At 38.9% G+C, this 19,771-nt stretch overlaps 1 long non-coding RNA gene and 1 pseudogene across 1 annotated transcript; one reads left to right on the forward strand and one right to left on the reverse strand.

The window, feature by feature from the left end:
• Positions 1-1,739: 1,739 nt before the first annotated feature.
• On the forward strand, positions 1,740-11,398 carry LOC140619988 (uncharacterized). Its single transcript, XR_012019745.1, has 3 exons — positions 1,740-1,892; positions 10,796-10,900; positions 10,998-11,398. It is a non-coding gene; the product is annotated as an uncharacterized lncRNA (long non-coding RNA).
• A 2,907-nt stretch (positions 11,399-14,305) lies between these two features.
• Positions 14,306-14,906, reverse strand: LOC140619989 (transcription factor BTF3 pseudogene; annotated as a pseudogene).
• Between the last annotated feature and the right edge of the window lie 4,865 nt (positions 14,907-19,771).

Consider the following 19,771-nt stretch of genomic DNA (forward strand, 5'->3'; position numbering starts at 1 on the left):
ACCATTACCAGGCAAATTCTTGCAAATGCCAAAATACTATGCCTTAAAACAAAGACAGCTTAAGATTTTCTGATGTTTTTATGTTAATAGAAATGGTAATACTAAATATTTTAATGCCTAGCTCTTGAACAGTAGACATAAAAGGGTTTTAAGCTATTTAAATCCACTTGCTCATTTTTGCATATTATATGTAGTGAGAAGTGAAGAAAATGTGTGGTACTAAGATTATGCCTTGTTGATAACAAATGGATGAACCAATTTGAATCTTCTTAGTGTGTTTGTTAAGTCTGTTGATTGCTTCCCAATTAGTGAACTTCTCACAGAAATAACACTTTATAAAACCAATGATTGTAGCAAAATCATACTGGATCATTTCAATTTCAGTTACTTTGAACTAATAGCACATAATGGTTTTTGTTTGTTTGTTTGTTTTAATGTAGCCCATAGCCCTTAGCTGGTTTGGATGTACATAGTTTCCAGTCACCAAAGTATATCTTGGAAGAGCTATATTTTTTTAAAGCATGATTTTTCTTGAGCATTAAATTATCCCAAGTGTAATATATTGCAGATAAGCCTGGGCTTATTGGACATAGTACATATTTGGGTTGGTATTGGTTGAATCCTTTAGTTAACTGCTTTGTTGCTTTTTGCAAGAAGATTTTTAATCTTAAACATGTCAGGCATCTTAAGTCACCTTTACACTGTTGTGTTCATTTGAATTTCTTTCAGTATGTTACAAAAATGCCAGACATACATGTAGCAGCCATACTTGCATGGAAACTGACTACACATATATAATACTGCATTTTGTTGTAAGGTTTTCACATTAATACAGCAATTACCCTGACTAAATTGAGTTTTTTGATGTATGGGAAAACTTTCCATTGTAAGAGAATCTTGCATACAATGTTGACTATTAACATCCATAATAAAGCATCTGTGTACAAGCTGACTTGGCATTCCTCATTTCACTTTGGTTTTGTGTTTTATGGTATTGATTGAACCCTTAAGGACTTAACCCAACATTCTTTTTTTTTTTTTTTAAGATTTTATTTATTTATTTATTCATGAGAGACACAGAGAGAGGCAGAGACATAGGCAGAGGGAGAAGCAGGCTCCTCAGAGGGAGCCGTATGTGGGACTTGATCCCAGACTCCAGGATCACGCCCTGAGCCAAAGGCAGACGCTCAACCACTGAGCCACCCAGGCATCCCTTAACCCAACATTCTGTTCTTAGACTTTTTTTTCTCCTTTAGAACTGTCTATACAGTTGATTTCACCTGTTAATACAACTTGACTTCCTTATCAAATTGTGGAAATAATTATACAGTCTCTTTCAGAGCCATATTTTCAACTGCTTTTAGATATTTCCATATGACTCTTATGTTAATACCTTAAATGCAACATGTTCTCTTTTTCCCAATTTGGACCTACCCTTCCTTTTCTCTCTCTTAGTGGTGTCGCCTTCCCTTCCATCACCCATTGAGAAATCTCCTGCCTCCCTCACCTCCCCAAATAGAAATCTGTTGTAAATTATCTACCTAGGGATACCTGGGTAGGTCAATGGGTTAAGCACCCTGTTCTTGATCTTGGCTCAGGTCATGATCTCAGGGTTGTGAGATCAAGTCTCATGTTGGACTCCATGCTCAATGCAGATGTCTGCTGAGATTCTCGCTCTGCCTCTCTCTCCCTGTGCTCTCTCTAAAAAGAAATACATAAAATCTTTTTAAAAAGTTCTTAGCCTGTCTAAGGCCATTGCTCTAAATCTATTCCTTCATCTCTTACTTGGATAGTTGCACTAATTACTCTAATTTCCATTCTATAGAAATATGAAGAAATTGTGCCAGTGACATCAGGGTGTCACCTGCAAGGCCAAATGGTCACCCAGTCAGGTTTGCAGTATTACATTGCCTCAGTGAATTCGTCACCATCTAGATTTTACCTTTAGCTTTTTAGGCTTAGAAATCTGATGGGTGGGATCCCTGGGTGGCGCAGCGGTTTAGCGCCTGCCTTTGGCCCAGGGCGCGATCCTGGAGACCCGGGATCGAATCCCGCGTCGGGCTCCTGGTGCATGGAGCCTGCTTCTCCTTCTGCCTGTGTCTCTGCCTCTCTCTCTCTGTGTGACTATCATAAATAAATAAAAATTAAAAAAAAAAAAAAAAGAAATCTGATGGGTTAAACCACCAAAAATGAGTTTACCCTTTAGTAGAATGCTTATCTCGAATATGCAAGACTGACACATGAAACTATTAATTTACAGTGAAATAACTACTGCAAAAGGATGAGGTACATTCTCTTATGTGAAAGCATAAGGAAACAAATATAAAAATTGTATATATCTGATCACACCTCTTCTGTTCAAAGATCTTCCATAGTTGTCTGTTGCCTAGATAAAAATAATTCTCCACTTCCTAACCTAGACCTGTTGTATCTTCCAACAACATATATGTGTATGCTTCAATCTCCATGCCTGTGTTAGTAATATTTTCTCTGCATGATTGCTTTGCTTTGTCTCAGCCTGTTAAAATTTTACTCATCCTTGATGGCACAGATCTATGAATCATTTCCTGATTATCATAGTGCTTCCATAAAACTTTCCCCCTAGACTTTGTTTTGAAGAATGGGAATTGCTATTTATAGCTCCTTGTCTAGCATGGTGCTTAGAAAAATCTCAGTAAGTGTTAAATTGAAAGAATTTTAAAAAATTAGTCATGGCTCTATCAGGGAATATTAGCCATATTTTACACAACAGATTGATTATAAATAGTTTTGGCTTCTATCTACATGAAACTAGTTTTACTTTATCGTCAATAAACTATTATTTTGTGAAAATCTTTTAGCTCACTTTATAATCACGTAATTTCTTGCTTGGTTTATGCATCTATAGAGTAATAGACTTGTCCACCAATCAGACCTTTAATTATAATGTAAAACAGATGGTATTTTTTTTTAAAGATTTTATTAATTCATGAGAGACGTAGAGAGAGAGAGGCAGAGACATAGGCAGAGGGAGAAGCAGGCTCCATGCAAGAAGCCTGATGTGGGACTCAATCCCAGGACCCCAGGATCATGCCCTGGGCCGAAGGCAGGCGCTAAACCACTAGGCCACCCAGGGATCCCCCAGATGGTATTTTTTGAAGAGGTACTTCCCACTCTGTGAAAAGTGAAAATTTATTTTTAACTAGTGGAGGTAAAATGAATCAAGTGAGTTTCCATTGGAACATTATACTTTCCCCTTCCATGGTGCTTTTTTTAAAAAAAATAATAGATATGGTCAAGAATATGAAATATGTCAGCAGAAAGCCAAGTAAAGTGTACCAGGAGAAAAATTACTCATGGCTGACATGTGTTGTCGAGAGAATGTTTCTGAAAACTTTTTAGCATCTTGGCATTAGTATGTTTTTTTTTTTTTAATTTTTTATTTATTTATGATAGTCACACACACAGAGAGAGAGAGAGAGAGGCAGAGACACAGGCAGAGGAAGAAGCAGGCTCCATGCACCGGGAGCCTGATGTGGGATTCGACCGGGTCTCCAGGATCGCGCCCTGGGCCAAAGGCAGGCGCCAAACCGCTGCGCCACCCAGGGATCCCCGGCATTAGTATGTTAAAAGCTGTTGCTTTTGAGCAAACTCAGTATTAAAAGAAGTGTACTATATATACTACCCTTATTTCTGAAGGTCTCAGATCTGATGTGCTTATGCTGTCATTTTACTACTGTAATTTTGCTAACCATACCTCAAAAGGTTGGATCAAATTCTGACACAATTTCCTAAGCCTCAATACAATTAGCACTTATTTATTCGTTCAGCTAGCAACTAATACTTAACCAAGTGTTTACAGTACCTGGTGCTTGGTATTGGGGGATACTATGGTAAACAGGACATGACCCTTCCCTTAAGGAAGCTGATATTCTAGAAGGGGATCCAAATAAGTATGTAATGGCATCTCTTAGGCTGAAAAATGAGATGGATCAAGTAGTCAAGTTTCCTCTTATATTTGTAAATACTCATTTGGAAATTTGGGCGTTGCCTAGATAGTGTGAATTTCTTTTCCCCACATACTATGGAGAATTGGTTAGCACCACCCAGGGATCTTGCACCACCCAGAAGTTCACAGCCTGAAAGTTTGAGTATGGCATAGCAGCTGGAGCCATGTGCCAGTCGCAAACATGTCACTTATTCTTCCTGACAACTCTATTAGGTAAACATTGTTATAATCCACTTTTGTGGATATGGAAACAGGCTTAGGTTAGGAGACTTGTCCAAAACATACAGTACAATGTCGAGCTGGAATTCATTCAATCATCTGAGATTTGGGTTGATTCTTTAAAATTAAGCATAAGGGTGAGGAGTACAGAGTAGATGATTTCATTTCTATAAAAGTACAAAACAGGCAAAAATTATGCTATTAGAAGGTAGTGGTTACCTTGGACGGGAGAATTATTAAAAGGAGCCTTGAGGAAGGGGTCTTCTGGAGTGCTACAATGCTCCATTTCCTGCTGTGGTTGCTAATTTTGTGGATGTGTTTTTAAGTTTGTACAAATCCAGGCTCTTCTGTATGTATGCACATTATGCTTCAATAACAAATTTTTTTAGAATTAAGCTTTGGTTGGATAGTAGAGGGAAATAAAAGTGCTCTGCCAGAGCAAAATGTAACAAATTGGCCCTTACATGGTTCCCTTCATATGCTTATAAGAGTCTGCAAGAGTTATGCACTCAGCTGAACTTCTCACTGTTCTTCTCTAGCATATATTGAGCTCATTTCTTCTGGTAAAGTAAATTTATGCAAGATTTCTACATGAAATAAGTGAATATTTCCTTGGACTGTATATGCCAAACATACCAAATTTTTATTTTAAGAGCTTACTCCACTTCATTGCATGAACTCTTTACTCAAGCCAAACTAAACAGTCACAGTTCCCCATAAATACTCCACAATTACATTTTTCAACTTCTGCTCAGCCTCTTGCTTTTACTCCCACCCCACTGAAATGTCCACATCAAGTTACTAGTAACCAAATAACCATCTATCTCATGTGGTCCACTAGGTGCTTTGCACCTTCTGAACTGCATTTCTTTATAGCACAATGTGTTACTGTCTTTTCAGTGCTTGTGTTCTCTTAACCAGCATTCACTTAATTCACTCATCTGATTAACCTGCATTCCTCATTCCTAAATTCTCAAGTTCCCTGTCACCAACGGCTAGTAGGCTAGCAGACCTTCTCTAGTTGACTAAACACTTTTTGTTGAACGAGTGCAAATATTGATAGATGAGAGAGCTTCTACATTTTTTAATATATCCAAAATATTTTAACATTTAATATACATTATTAATAAAGTATTTTACATTCTTTCCACCACTCCTCAACCCCTGCTATATTCTAAGTCTTTGAAATCCAAAGTGCATTTTACACTTAAAGCACATCTCAATTCAGACCAGCTACATTTGAAGGGCTCAATAGACATGTGTCAAGTGGCTAGTGCACTGGGCAATGGAGTTTTAAATCACTAGGAATTCACAGAGAAAACGTTCTGTAATTCAGAGGAAACACTACCTATTTCAGGCCACAACAGACCAATTTAGTAAACTACAGCCATTGGAATCCTTCCTCTCCACCTTCCTTTCACCCTGGGTCTTTTTAAGTTCATTCATTTAATCCCAATTCTCCTTGCTGACCTTGAGACATGCCTGTCACAAGCTTCAGTTTCTTCATTAGTAAGATAGAGGTCTACTACCTTCTTGACTTCCATATTACTGTCTCTTTCAGTGGATTGTAAGCTTTCTGTAGGAATGTATCCAGCATTAGCATACTACCTGGAACTATGCAAAATACAAAGGATATAGCAGTGAGCAAAAACAAGCAGCCCTGCCAGCATGCTTAAATTCTGAGAGGGGAGGTAGGACTCCAAGTGAATAAAGGAGAAAAGATGGTCCCTTGAAAGGTTATGACCAAGGAAACTGATGTGTTTTCCTCGGGAGAAAGTTATGTGTGAAGTGAGATCTAGCAGATGGATAGGCATGAGGAAACTAGGTAAGGAGAGTAAGGCCCTGTGGAGGGAGCAGGCATTCCATATTCAAAGACCCCAAAGCCGGAGTGAAATGGTGAGATTGGTAGAGGAGGACAGTGCAAAGAATGCTCCTGAAGAAGTGGACAAGCCCTGGTAGGCCATATATTCCCTGAGAAACAGTGTGATGGAGATGAGCATGCAGGATGTGTGTTGGGGAATCAACACCTGAGGAAGGGAAGGGAGCAGGATTGGGCAGAGGGAGAAGCTGGCCACAGTGCTGTCTGATGAAAACGTTGGCCAACCCCATGGGGAGCTCTGAGGCTCAGGTGGCTCTTCAAGATGTCCCAAGTTAGGTGAGGAGACCAGTTCTTTCCAACCCAGGGTCTCTTCTTGGAAGTGGGCTGCACCAGGAAGGGGGCCTGCCCTTGGGTGAGGACTCTCCTCACAGAGCAATTAATTGACTTCAGTTTCTTTTGTGGAGCAAGAGGCAGGGTCATCTGCTGAGAAAGACAGGAGGAACTGATGGTGTGGGAAGCACTGCCAGAGATCTGAGGAGAGGAAAGAATGTTTAAATGATTGTTGAGGAAAACAGGGAAGGAATTTGACTAGGGAAACAGTAGAACTGCCAAGAAACGATGAGGACTTGTTTTGGCAAGCGTGAGTTCAGGCCCTCTGCTAGGTCCATAACGATGTTTTTGTGTTAATTAAGTTCCACTTGTCCCCTCAGCTGGGGAGCATGGCCACAGGCAGGGGCCCTGAAACGATACATAGTGATACGCATCTGCCTTGCCCTTGGCATCCACTGCTGGGGCCACTTGGTCCAAGGCATCCGCAGGAGCAGCAGACAGCATTTCCATTTGCCAAACAGACACAGCAGAAGGACTGAGAGGCGAGGTTAGTGTGGAATATTATCAAGAAAGCTGGTTTATAGAATAAGCAAGATAACCTCAACTGGAGGTCACTCTGCCTCCTCTGAATTTCCATTGCACTTTATCTGTCCCCCATTTGTAGTTGTCATTACTTTTGTCCTTTGTTAGAGCTTTTTGTGTCTGCCTTGGCTCCACTTCTAAATTTGCAGCTGAGAGCTCCAGCTCCTAGTGTGCCCTCAACAAATATTTTTTCAATGTTCTGGAGAACTGTCTTCTGGTTTTGGGCTCACCTACAGTGACTTGATTTATAGCTTAGTCGAGTATTTGTTAGTGGAGGAGGAAGGGAGCCTGGATCCACGCCTGAGGTTCCTCATTCATTCATTCACTCAGCTGATATTGATCATGTCCTACTATAAACTATTAAGAATAAACCAGACCTGGTTCTAATTATGGAATTTAATGTTTAGTGGGGGGAATGTTTAGGGAAGGAAAAATTCTTCCTCTATCCTTCATGATCTTCCAGCTGGACTAAGCATTAAATTTACACAAGCTGGATTAACAGAGAAAAACCCAAAGTTTTATTATGTGTGCACAGAGTCTCAGTAATAGAATCTGAGACCTATGGGCAGCCCAGGTGGCTCAGCAGTTTAGCACTGCCTTCAGCCCAGGGCATGATCCTGGAGACCCGGGATTGAGTCCAACATCAGGCTCCTTGCATGGAGCCTGCTTCTCCCTCTGCCTGTGCCTCTGCCCCTCTCTCTGTGTGCGTCTCTCATTAATAAATAAATAAGGGATCCCTGGGTGGCGCAGCGGTTTGGTGCCTGCCTTTGGCCCAGGGCGCGATCCTGGAGACCCGGGATTGAATCCCACGTCGGGCTGCCGGTGCATGGAGCCTGCTTCTCCCTCTGCCTATGTCTCTGCCTCTCTCTCTCTCTCTGTGACTATCATAAATAAATAAAAATTTAAAAAAAATAAAAATAAAATAAATAAAATTAAAAAAAAAATCTGAGACCTAAGGAAATTATCAAAGTAGTCAGTTTTTATACATTTTAGACGAGACAATAAATCTGTGAGGAATTGACAGGATAAAGAAAACAGGTGTTTCAGAATTTTAATTAGTAGGGAATTCTAAGTAAAATTAAAGCTGAGATAGTTGATTAGAAAAAAATAAGATTTGTTTCTACAGTTTTCTTGGCTTTTAAAGTCCCTATCTCTGGTAATAAAGATGGCTTTTTACTTCTTAGGACAGGGAGGTTATTTTTCATATGGGAGATTTGTTTCCTGCTTTTAGGGGGACAGAAGAGGAGATGAGTATCTTCACATCATTTTTCTTAAGTAACTTTTATTTAAAACTATCAAGATGTAAAAGGTGCACATCTTGTGGTGTCCTGCCCTTGGCTCCTACAGTGGGGAGAGAGACACACTAAACAAATAATCACGCTAATGAGTATATAACTACAAACCAAGGTAAGCATTCTGAAGGAAAAGAATACAGCGTTTTATGGAGGTCTATCATAAAGGGCTCCAGCTATTTGGGAAAGACCTTCCCAAAAAAAAAAGGAAAATCTTTTTCTTGAGGAAAAGATTTTCCTCAAGAAATGATGCTTGAGTAGAATCCTCAGCTGCAGAATGGGTTAGAGGAAGAAAGATAAAATATAAGAATATGAACAGAATGAGGCTAGGAATATTTATTGGTTGGCATTGGCTATCCAGGCTCTATGCAATCTTTCAACAGGGCAGGGTTTCTTGGCTTCTACTGCATCTGCTAAAACAATGCATTTCAAGATCAGAGGTCACAGCTGCTGGGAATGAGGATGCATGGCTGGATTTGATCTCTGTGTCTTTCAAAGTCTCGGGAGGGCGCAAGAACTATGGCACCTGTTTGGGCAGTGTTGGAAGAAGGAATGCCAGCTCTTAGGACAAACCCTTCGATCTTCTGCTTCTCAATTAGCAACTGTAGCTACTTCTGGCAGAATCTTCCCCTACAAATGTCTACAATCTGTCAATATAGCTGTGTTGACTCTGGAAAATCAAACCCAACATATACGATGAGGGCTTTATCAGTTATTATAATTACCAAAATATTGTGTTTACTATTAAGTCCTACAGGAGTCTGGAGTTTATTGAAATAGTATTTAAAAAAAACCCTGAAATGACTTAAATGTATGTAAAGGCAGTTATTGGGGAAACTCTTTAAAAACAATGTAATGATAAATAGTCTTCTGGATTTTCCATAGGTAGTTTTTTAACTTCGAGTTTGGTTGGTTTCTTATCATCCAGTTAGCTCTTGCGCCCATAATTTTGTCATTTCTGCTCAAGAACTATCAACTCATCCTATTCAAGTCACTGTGCTCCATTATTTTGGATAATAGAAGTTTGAAAGAGAAAGATCTTAGATATCTCTGTGAAAAATGAAATTATTACACTACACTCTGCTTTATTAGTTTCCTATTGCTGCTCTAACAAATTACCACAATTTATTGGCTTACAACAGAACATCTTTATTATCTTACAGTCTGGGATTCAGAAATTTGATCTTAGTTTCATTGGATGAAAATCAAGATATGGGCCTTCATTCTTTCTGGCTTTGTGGGAGAATCCATTTCCTCGAATTATCTCACTCTTAGAGGCTGCTGTATGCCACATCTCATGGCTCTTCCTCCATCTTCAAAACCAGGAATAGTGGATGGTGTCTTCCTCATGACACATCTTCTGATGTTCCTCTTTCTAGCCAAATCTCCCTCTGTCTCCTTTGTGATTACTCTGGGCCCATGTGGAAAATCCAGGCTAATTTCCCCACATCATGACCCTGAATTTAATCACATATGACAACTCCTTTTTAGCATGTAAGATAACATGCTTAGGAGTTCTGAGAATTCACACATTGACATTTATGGAAGTCATTATTCAGCCTCCCATATTAGGTTATCACAGTAGTGTTTGGCAGAGGTGTGTCCATAGGCAGATTTTGATTAGTGGGCTCAACATAACATATTAACTACATAATGCTCAGAAATAGTAATCAATGAAAAGAAGCTGTCCAGAAGGCCCCTGATAAGGTGAACTTTATCTTAAAAGCTCCTTTTCCCCCCATTAGATTATTTTAGTTTCATTCTCATTTGTCACAATCTTTTTTTTTTAATGTTTTACTTTTTTTTTTTCTTTTTCTTTTTCTTTTTTTTTCCTTTATGATAGTCACACAGAGAGAGAGAGAGGCAGAGACACAGGCAGAGGGAGAAGCAGGCTCCATGCACCGGGAGCCTGACGTGGGATTCGATCCAAGGTCTCCAGGATCGTGCCCTGGGCCAAAGGCAGGCGCTAAACTGCTGCGCCACCCAGGGATCCCCACAATCTTTTTTTTAAGCATGGATGAAGGTTTCTCTACTGTTCATTCATGTATCCAATAAATAGACGTTCCTTATATGTGTATGTGGGAAGCATTCTCCCCAGGCACGGGGTTGGGCACACTCTTCTTATTAGGAATCACCATTCATCAAGCTATAGTGATGTTAACAGATAAAAAGCCAGATCAGCTCAGCCTAATGTTTGAAAAATATAGGAGCCAAAATTCAAGATATAGAGAAGAAAACGATATTGAAACTTTGGGAAAAGCAATAGCAGGAATTAGCACAAACTTCTCATGCCTTTGGGCTGGAGTGGAAATATGTGGGCCAAGTATCTAATGAGAGGTGGAAGCATGAAGTTTACCATAGAATCAAAGTTGATTAAGTAGATATATTTTTTCCACTTTTATATATTTAATTTAAAATCGGAGGTCAATTCTAGCTCTTAAAGAATGCACAATTATTAGACATTTACTTTCAGTATTTAGGGAAATTTCCTTAGAAATATTCAATTATCTCCAAATATATATATATATATATTATATATATATATATAATTTTTTTTTAAAGTAGGCTTCACACAGCATGGAGCCCAATGCGGAACTTGAACTCATGACCCAGAGATCAAGACCTGAGCTGAGATCAAGAGTCATATGCTTAACCAACTGAGCCACCCAGGTACCGTCTCCACGTATATTTTACTATTTATTTATTTTTAAAAGATTTTATTTATTTATTTATTTATTTATTTATTTATTTATTTATTTATTCATAGAGACACACAGAGAGAGAGAGAGAAGCAGAGACACAGGCAGAGGGAGAAGCAGACTCCATGCAGGGAGCCCGACGTGGGACTCGATTCCGTGTCTCCAGGATCACGCCCTGGGCTGAAGGTGGTGCTAAACCGCTGAGCCACCCGGCCTGCCCTCCACGTATATTTTAAACATATACTCTTTTAAATACAAAAGAGAATTTTAGTAAAAGAAATCTTGGGAAGTAACAGCTATATCTCACAGTCTATTCTTTAAAATTAGTTAACTTGTTGGGGTGCCTGGGTGGCTTAATTGGTTAAGCATCTACCTTTGGCTTAGATAGTAATCTTAGGATCCAGGGATGGAATCCTGAGTCAGGCTCCTTGCTCAGTGGGAAGTCTGCTTCTCCCTCTCCTCCCTGGCTCATGCTCTCTCTTGCTATCTCTGTCTCTCTCTCAAATAAATAAAATTTTAAAATAAAAAATAAAATAAAATAAAATTAGTTAACTGGTAATTTATTTCCTTTCTCCAGTACTGAGAGGTGGTATGCAGCCCATTTTCCTGTTCCTTTGTCCCAGATCTGCTTGTGAGATCTTTTATAGGTTTGTTTCTCCTACCCACATTGCAGTTTTTCCTGATCATCCCTTCTTCCATTATTGTATAAGAGAAGGTAGCTGAACTGAGGTTGGAGTAGCTGTAATTGTTGAAGCATTTCTTTCACAAAGGCAGGACTAATACCCAAGGTTAATTGTTTAAAATGGAATGAGACACCTGGCATCTCTTGCCTGTTTGGGTATTAGCACCTCTCCCCACATTGTGTATTATTTCACAGATACCCAATTAGTCCCTGTTTGCCAGAGCCTGTGGGATGTCGGGTAAAAAGCAGCCATATGAAAATGGTCCTTAGAGGAATCTATGTTGTAAACTGTGGAATAAATGACTTAGGGACAGCTTTCAGAGTTTTTGTAGCATTTTGGGAAAGTCAACCCCAGCAAAGGGGACCTTTCCTGGTGAGGAAGCAATAACAAGGCATAGTTAATTGAAATCTTTATGGGTTATTTACAAGATAAAAAAGATTGTGGCAGAGTCCCAGTAGTATGAAGAAAAGCTTTTCTATGTTGTCTAGTTTGGATTTCCCTTCATGATTTGTAAAAGCCAGATCGCCAAGTGTCTCTCTCTGATAATATAGGCCACCAGAGAGGCCAGCCCTGAGCAGTGTGCCCCTCCAGTGGGGCGTGAAACAGACATCTCCAGGCTTTTGTTCCATAAGCAGACCAGCTTGGGCAGGAAATTCATCTGAGACTGCTCCAAATTGGAAACTACAAAGTTATGAATGGCCCGTCTGCTCACAGGCCAGAGCCGTTGAATCTCTGGAGTCCTCTAACTTTTTGTAATTGCTTCAGCACATCCAAAAACAACCAAAAACAAACAAATAAACAAAATGAAACAAACTTCCAAAGTGAAACCCCAAATCAGATTTTCTTAGGCATTGTTTTCAGAAGAAAAAGTTAAGGAGGAACTCCAGATAATGAGTTGCTTTACCCAATCCCTATTTTTAGCCAAAAATTACTAGAGAAGGATTTGTAAAGAACTAACAAAATCTATTAGTCTAAAAATCCATTAAAACTGACACAGGAAAGGTATAGATAGTTGAAAAATGACACTAATCTAACCAAAAGTGAAATAGTCTCTGTGAAGAGCAGGAGCAGTATATGGAGCAGTAAGTAGCCTCCACCTCCAGATCATTGGCATTTGGAGAGTAATAACCAGCCTGTGTGGTGCTGCATGGATTCCAGTACTGATTTCTGTGTTATTTCATTTGGTTCTCATAGCAATCTCTGCAGGTGGCTATTATCTATTTTATTGATGAGGAAACTGAGGTCCAGAGAGGTTATGCAATCTGTCCAAGATCATAATGGCAGATATGGATTTACTGCAAAGCAAGTGAAGCTTAAGCTCTATGGCCCCCACTTGCAGGTCCCTTGTGAGTTCAGGAGTTGCATGGCATGAGGGGTAGGAGAAGAAGCCAGATTATAATCACTGAGCATTTCTGTATAAGCATTTCTGGTAAATTGCCTGAGGAGAGCTCAGAAGAAAAGATTGAAATCTCCAAATCTCCAAAAATGTGTTGTGATTTCCTTTTTCATTCCAAAGAAATATTTAATTCTGCTCTGAATTTTGTATTCTTAAAGAATCCCTTCCTCCCAATTGGAAAAGCTTTGGGTCCCGTAGGTCTATATCTGCCCCTGTGGATAAGTGATAAGAGGTAGAGCTGCATTTTGAATTTGGGTCTTCTGATTCCAAGACCTGTTCTATTTTTAGACTATGCAGAAACACAGCAAGATATAAATGGAATGTCAGGTGAAAAAATAAAAGCAGAGTATGAGAAGTATAATTGTAGTAATGTAAAATTTTTGTGTCTGGTAAGAAACTGAAAGGAAACACTTTCAAGCTAGCAGTGGATATGTTGGAATTTGTGGATTAGGAGAGGTCCCCCCCACAAAATTTTCTGAAATGCTAAATTACTTTATTTATTTATTTTATTTTGTTTTATTTTTTAAAGTTACTTTAATAGTATAGGACAAGACTGGAACTATAGAGGAATTATTTGCATTTGAATTTTTTAGTGGTTTAATGAATTGCAGGATTAGTTGTTCAAATTTTAAGTGTTGATAAAGCAAGGCCAGTTTACCAACAATTGAATTTGTGAATTCAAATTGCAACAAGTAGTTTATTTTTTCTCAAGGTATTGGTATATGATTTATATTATCTTGGTAGAAGTAATATTGAATTTGACTTCCAAACACCTCTAGGTTGGATTTCTTTCGCAGCATGTCTTGATGTTCACTGTGCTTAAATGAGTTTTCTCATTTATGAAGTAGAGCTAACATTGCTTATCCCTCTTCTACATCTGTTATTTGGAGGTGGTGAAACTGGACAGGGGGTCAGAAGGCCAGGATTCTCATCCTATACTTGACATCAGCCTTGGTCGGTTAACTTAACCTCTCCAAATTACAGTGTCCTCTTTCATAAAATGGGAACCTCTGAGATAACATAAAATGAGATAATAAATGGAAATATGCTTGTCAACTATTGAATTGCCTACAAAAACAAAGGCATTCTTGTTGGTCAAATGAGCTATTGTATTATTACATCAGGAAAACAAGTCACTATTTTTTTTTCCCTAGGCAAAGAACTTTATTAACCTTGTTTCCAACTTTATTCCCAGGCTTCTTCAGCTTAATTAGCTGCAAAGAATGAATTGTGTATAAGTAAAAACTGAAAAGAGCTGCAGTGTCCAAGGGGCCTAGGCTTAGGCTTAAAAATATTAGAGATCTAGATTTTATCAGATCCATGAACAAAATTTTAAAAAGCAGTCATAATATAAAATAGCAGCTGCCAGTAACTTCTTCCAAGTTTTATCTTCTTCAGAAGTTGACTCAGTTCAGTTTGCTTCATTCTTGGAAGCTTCATCAAAATTCTCCACAAGATCTGGAACTTCATCATCATCATCATCCTCTCTGGTAGCAAGTGGTGCTTTTCCATCCACAGATTGGGCAGAGCTTCAGCCAGTCTTCTTAAACTAGTCAGACTGTCTGCACCAAGCTGATTTAAGATACTAGGTAGCATTTCTGTCAGCTGCTTTGTCTCAGCATGGCCTGTAATGGTGAAAGCTTCGCTGCCAGTGATGCCTGAACTTTAGGGTTGTTAAAGTGGATCACTGTTCCTAGGTTTGTGAACATATTCACTTCTTCAATACCAGAGATATTGTTTATCCCTAACTTCTTTAAGGAGAACTGAAGTTTTTTATCATCTGCTGTAGCTGTTCCATGAACCACCTTCTTCTTTTGGCGAGCACTCCCTTTCCCACCAATATGCACTTGTGCTTGCAGTTTGGCGAGTTTCTCCTGGTTCATGATAGTTTCTTTCATCTCGTTGGAGTGGAAATTGGACTGCTCAAGGGGAATAGGGTTGGCGCTCAGGGGGTCTAGGGTGGACCAGATGAGATTAGATGCACACATGCAGGGATGCAAGATGGCCAAAACAAGTTATTCTAAATAGAAATCCTGTTCAAATTCTCAGAATAGGTTGTCCAACTAGCAGGGGCAAGGATAATGATGAGGGCAGGAAACCCTATCTGTCTCATGCACTACTGTAGTTTGAGTATATGGTGCAGTACTTGACATATAGTAAGTGCTCAAGTAAATTTTTGTGGACTAAATGTGCATCAGCATATATGCAAGAACAATTCAATTTTGCTCTACTCCAATGTTGGGCTCAATGCTAGAGTGTAATTTTGATCCATGATGTTGGAGGAATTGTATTTTAGAAAGAGAGAATAAGAATGAATGAAGGATAGAGAATGGAAAATTAAAGACATTCATAAGGAATGACAAGTAGCACACTTTGGTTTGAGTGTGAAGTGCAGAATAAGTAATAATACAGTGAAAATCCACATTAGGTTCAGATCCTGAAGGGTTTCTAAAATCCTGGAAAGAGGGTGAACTTTATCCTGAAGGAATTTGGGAGTTTATCCATCTCTGAGCATGATCAAAGAATTATTTTTATAAACTAGAGCCTATGTGTGAATAAGATATGGTATGTATTATTTCCATGGAAAAATGGGAAAATTTGTTCTGGCAACAGGATGAGAGAGGCCACTGAGGTGTGGTTCACTTAATGACCATTGGCTCTATGCCATAATGCAGCTAGTAATTAAAATTTATTCCCATTCAATTAACTGACAAATATTCATGAGTATGTCCTGTGTGCAAGACCCTATGGAGGCTGTGCGTAGCACTCACAGATGTGCAAGACAAAAGCAAATATTCACATTGCTTAAAGCTTCCCCAGAGAGATGAACATATACACGTGAAAAGTTTAGCAGAAAACACATGGCAGTGCTTCCTGTGTAAAGGAAGGGGTAGAAATAAAGGGCTTTAAGAAATCTGGGAAGATTGGCTGCTGGACAAGAAAAAACATTGCAATGAAGGTCATTGGTACCATTATTTTATTAGTTTGCTTGAGCTGCTATAACAAAATACCATATAGTGGGAGGCTTAAACAACAGAAGTTTATTTTCTCATAGTTTTGGAGGCTGCTTGCATAATCCGAGATTATGGTGCCTGCATATTCATTTTCTGATGCGGATCCTCTTCCTGGCTTGTGGAGGGCCACTTTCTCTTGTATCCTCACATGACCTTTCCTCTATGCTTGTGCTCAGATAAAGTGAGGGAGGGAGCTCTTTGATATTTCTTCTTAGAAGGACACCACTCTTATTGGATCAAGGCCCCAGCCTTGTGATCTCATTTAACCCTAATTGCTTCCTAGGAGGCCCCATCTCCAACATAGTCACAATTGGGGTTGAGGACAGCAACACAGGAATTTTTGGGGACATACATTCAGTCTAGAACAATTAGCAACACTTGAATACAATTCATAGATTAGATAATAACGGTATTGTACCAGTGTTAAATTTCATGATTTTGATTATTGTACTATGTTGTATAAATGAATATTTTTGTTCTAGCAGATATTCACTCAAGTATTGAGGTATAAAGAACTATTATGTCTGCACTCTCTTAGTTTAAGGAAAAATTGTGTGTGTGTGTGTGTGTGTGTGTGTATGCATACAGAGAGAGGGTAAGAGATAAAAAATAAATAAAGTAAATGTGGCTAAAATGTCAGCAATTGGTGAACTCCATTTGAAGGGCTTTATGGAGGTCCTTTATATTATTTTCGCTACTTTTCTTTCAGTGTGAGATCATTTCAAAAGGAAAAGTTGAACAGAAAATGTTTGAGGGTAGCAAAAGAAGTCTGGGATTATGGGAGAGATAGGAACAAATACTTTCCTCCCCGTTACTCCCAAACACTGTGCCCCTAGCCTACCCTCCACCTTTGGTTTTGAGGGACTGTGCTTTGTGTCCGTGTCTTATCTCCCTCCTTACAGACTACATCGGATTTTCTCTGCCCCTCATAGGACCAAGGAAGGCAGGCAGTTGATAGTAGATTGTTGATACACTTCATTTAACTGACTCAAAGCTGTAAATCTCATTTATAGTTTTATATTTGGTTTATTGCTCACTTTCTGGAAGAGAAAGTATAGGATGTCACCGGGGAGTCATAAATGAATTTGGGGACTGGGTATAATGATAACATCTAAATTTACTGTAATTACTTAGCACTTTATTTTTTTTAATTTATTTTTTAAAAAGATTTTATTTATTTATTCATGAGAGACAGAGAGAGGGAGAGGGAGAGAGAGAGAGAGAGAGAGGCAGAGACATAGGCAGAAGTAGAAGCAAGGAGCCCGATATGGGACTCAATCCCAGGACTCTAGGATCACGCTCTGAGCCAAAAGCAGATGCTCAACTGCTGAGCCACCCAAACATCCCTACTGAGCACTTTAGATCTAGTTGTGGCTCACTTGTGTGGTTTGAGTTCTTTAATTGGTTTCTCTCATTGAAATTTTTACAATGTGGTTATAAAAACGAATGTTTTCTCAGGCTTGCCACTGGAGAAAGAATGGCATAGGAAATAACTTCCCTAAGCCATAGTAACAAATCATGGGGTAGTGGGAATAGGGTAAAACATAGAATCTTTGGAATTCATTAGACCATGGCAGCACCATATTATATTGCCTGAATTCTAGCTTTCAGTTTTGGATTGCTTTACTTAATCTTTTGATCTGAGTAAAGAATTATAAAATGTCTTTCTAATTTCATTGTCTATATGAAAGATAATTCTACCTTGGATGAGGATACGCTCTTATTTGTGAAAAGTAGGTGGGCATAATACTTTTTTAAGTAAAACAAAACTTTTTATATATATATTTTTAAATTTTTATTTATTTATGATAGTCACACACAGAGAGAGAGAGAGAGAGAGGCAGAGACATAGGCAGAGGGAGAAGCAGGCTCCATGCACCGGGAGCCCGACGTGGGATTCGATCCCGGGTCTCCAGGACTGTGCCCTGGGCCAAAGGCAGGCGCTAAACCGCTGCACCACCCAGGGATCCCCAAAACTTAATTAACGTATGGAATAATCATTCTGTGAACATGTTCTTTTTATTTTGGAGCTGTGTAAATAACAATCTTTCTTTTTAAAATGATGAGGATATCTTTATTTGGCAAAATATACCAGACTCCAATATCACTTCTCCAAACCCCCAATATTTTTGAAATCTTAAATCTATGTTTGGGAACCACTCCTGCAGCTCCTGGGTCAAACACTCCATCTCCAGAGCTTTTTTTGCTGGAGGGTTCTAGAAAGATCTCTGACTTTTACTCTCTTCTAGACACTTGCTTGTATTGTCGATGTCCTCAGATGTGTTCTGTGGTCAATGAACTAGGACATCAAGCTTTATGAGAAGTTAGGATTTAGCCCTTGGTGCTAAACAAGGCTATTTTCTTGGCCCACTGATAACAGAAACTGCACTCATATTAGTTGACAGAGTAGTTGATTCTATAATATTAAATGTGAAAGAACATGGTAGCGGTAGGTTTCAGTGCACCATGCTGGCATCTTTCTAGGGTCTGTGATGAAGGGGAGGTTGGTCAGTCGTTTCCAACCCCAAATCCTCACACAAAACGTGAGTTGTGGAAATGAACAAAGGGCCCTTGGGGGAAAATGGGCCCATTGCACTCCCAGCAGCTGTATGGATTTTCTTCTTCGATAATCCAGAGAAAATGGCTTAAATGACAAATCAGAATATCTATTTAGTAACAACCACAAAAGCGAGTAACTGGTTAAGAAGATGGAATGATTGGGTGAGGCTAAGCAGAGGAATCCCAGAGGCAAAACATCTCTGGGCCATGTAATTAATCATCAGTTGTCAGCTATCATCTTCCCTTAATTGTGAGGAGAGAGAGATGTTCTCATTTGTGCTTATATTTTCCCCCTTTTTATGAAAACATAAGATGGAATGTGTCTTGGGAGAAAAATACCAAAGTGTTGTCATGCTCAAGAATGATGATTGTTGTATTATAATTCCAATTTATTATCTTAAGAGTTGAGATGAAGTCATTTCCTGAGAGAAATAAATTATTACAAAACTGAAGGAGAGAGAGAGAGTTACAGAGTATATATTTGGGGATGGAGCTGTAAGCATTAAATAATTCACGTTAATAGGAAGTTCCAGATATACATGATTTCCTGCCTACAAATAAAATTAGTCCAATTACTATAGTTTGGTTTCACAGCTATGAATTTACCAAAATTATTGAACAAGTAAAATGAGCAAAGTTTGTGGTATATAAATTATACCTCAAAAAAGCTATGAAAATTAATTCAGTTTTGTTTGGTACGTGTAATCGATAAAATATTAACAAAATTTAAAAACCCGCAAAATATTTTTTAACAGACATAGCTCAGTTTACACCCATGTGTCATCTACCGGGGTTGTAGAGGAATGGTCAAAAGTGGGAATCTGATACTGATCCATACGAAAACCGTGAAAAAGTTTTGAATTTTTAGTTTGCAGATTGTTCTGAAAACTTTCACTCAAGTGACCAGCCCCAGTCTGAATTCAGTGTCCACTGATGATTCCATTAATAATTACACCAAAAAGGACAATAAGCATAAGCAAATTGTATGCAGGGCAGGGGGGTCCCTTTAGCTCAAATCATGTGCTTGACCATATGACCACTATTAATATGTAGCTCTTGGTGGGTTTTACAAGCAGCGTTTGGAATCAGAACTTTGATTTCATCAATTCTACAATTGGAAAACTTTCTCCTCCTTGCTTTCCTCTCTCCCCTCCCTCCCTCCTCCTTCCTTCCCTTCCTTCAACACATAC

The sequence above is a fragment of the Canis lupus genome, chromosome 28, assembly GCF_048164855.1.
Source record: "Canis lupus baileyi chromosome 28, mCanLup2.hap1, whole genome shotgun sequence".
Lineage (NCBI taxonomy): Eukaryota > Metazoa > Chordata > Mammalia > Carnivora > Canidae > Canis > Canis lupus.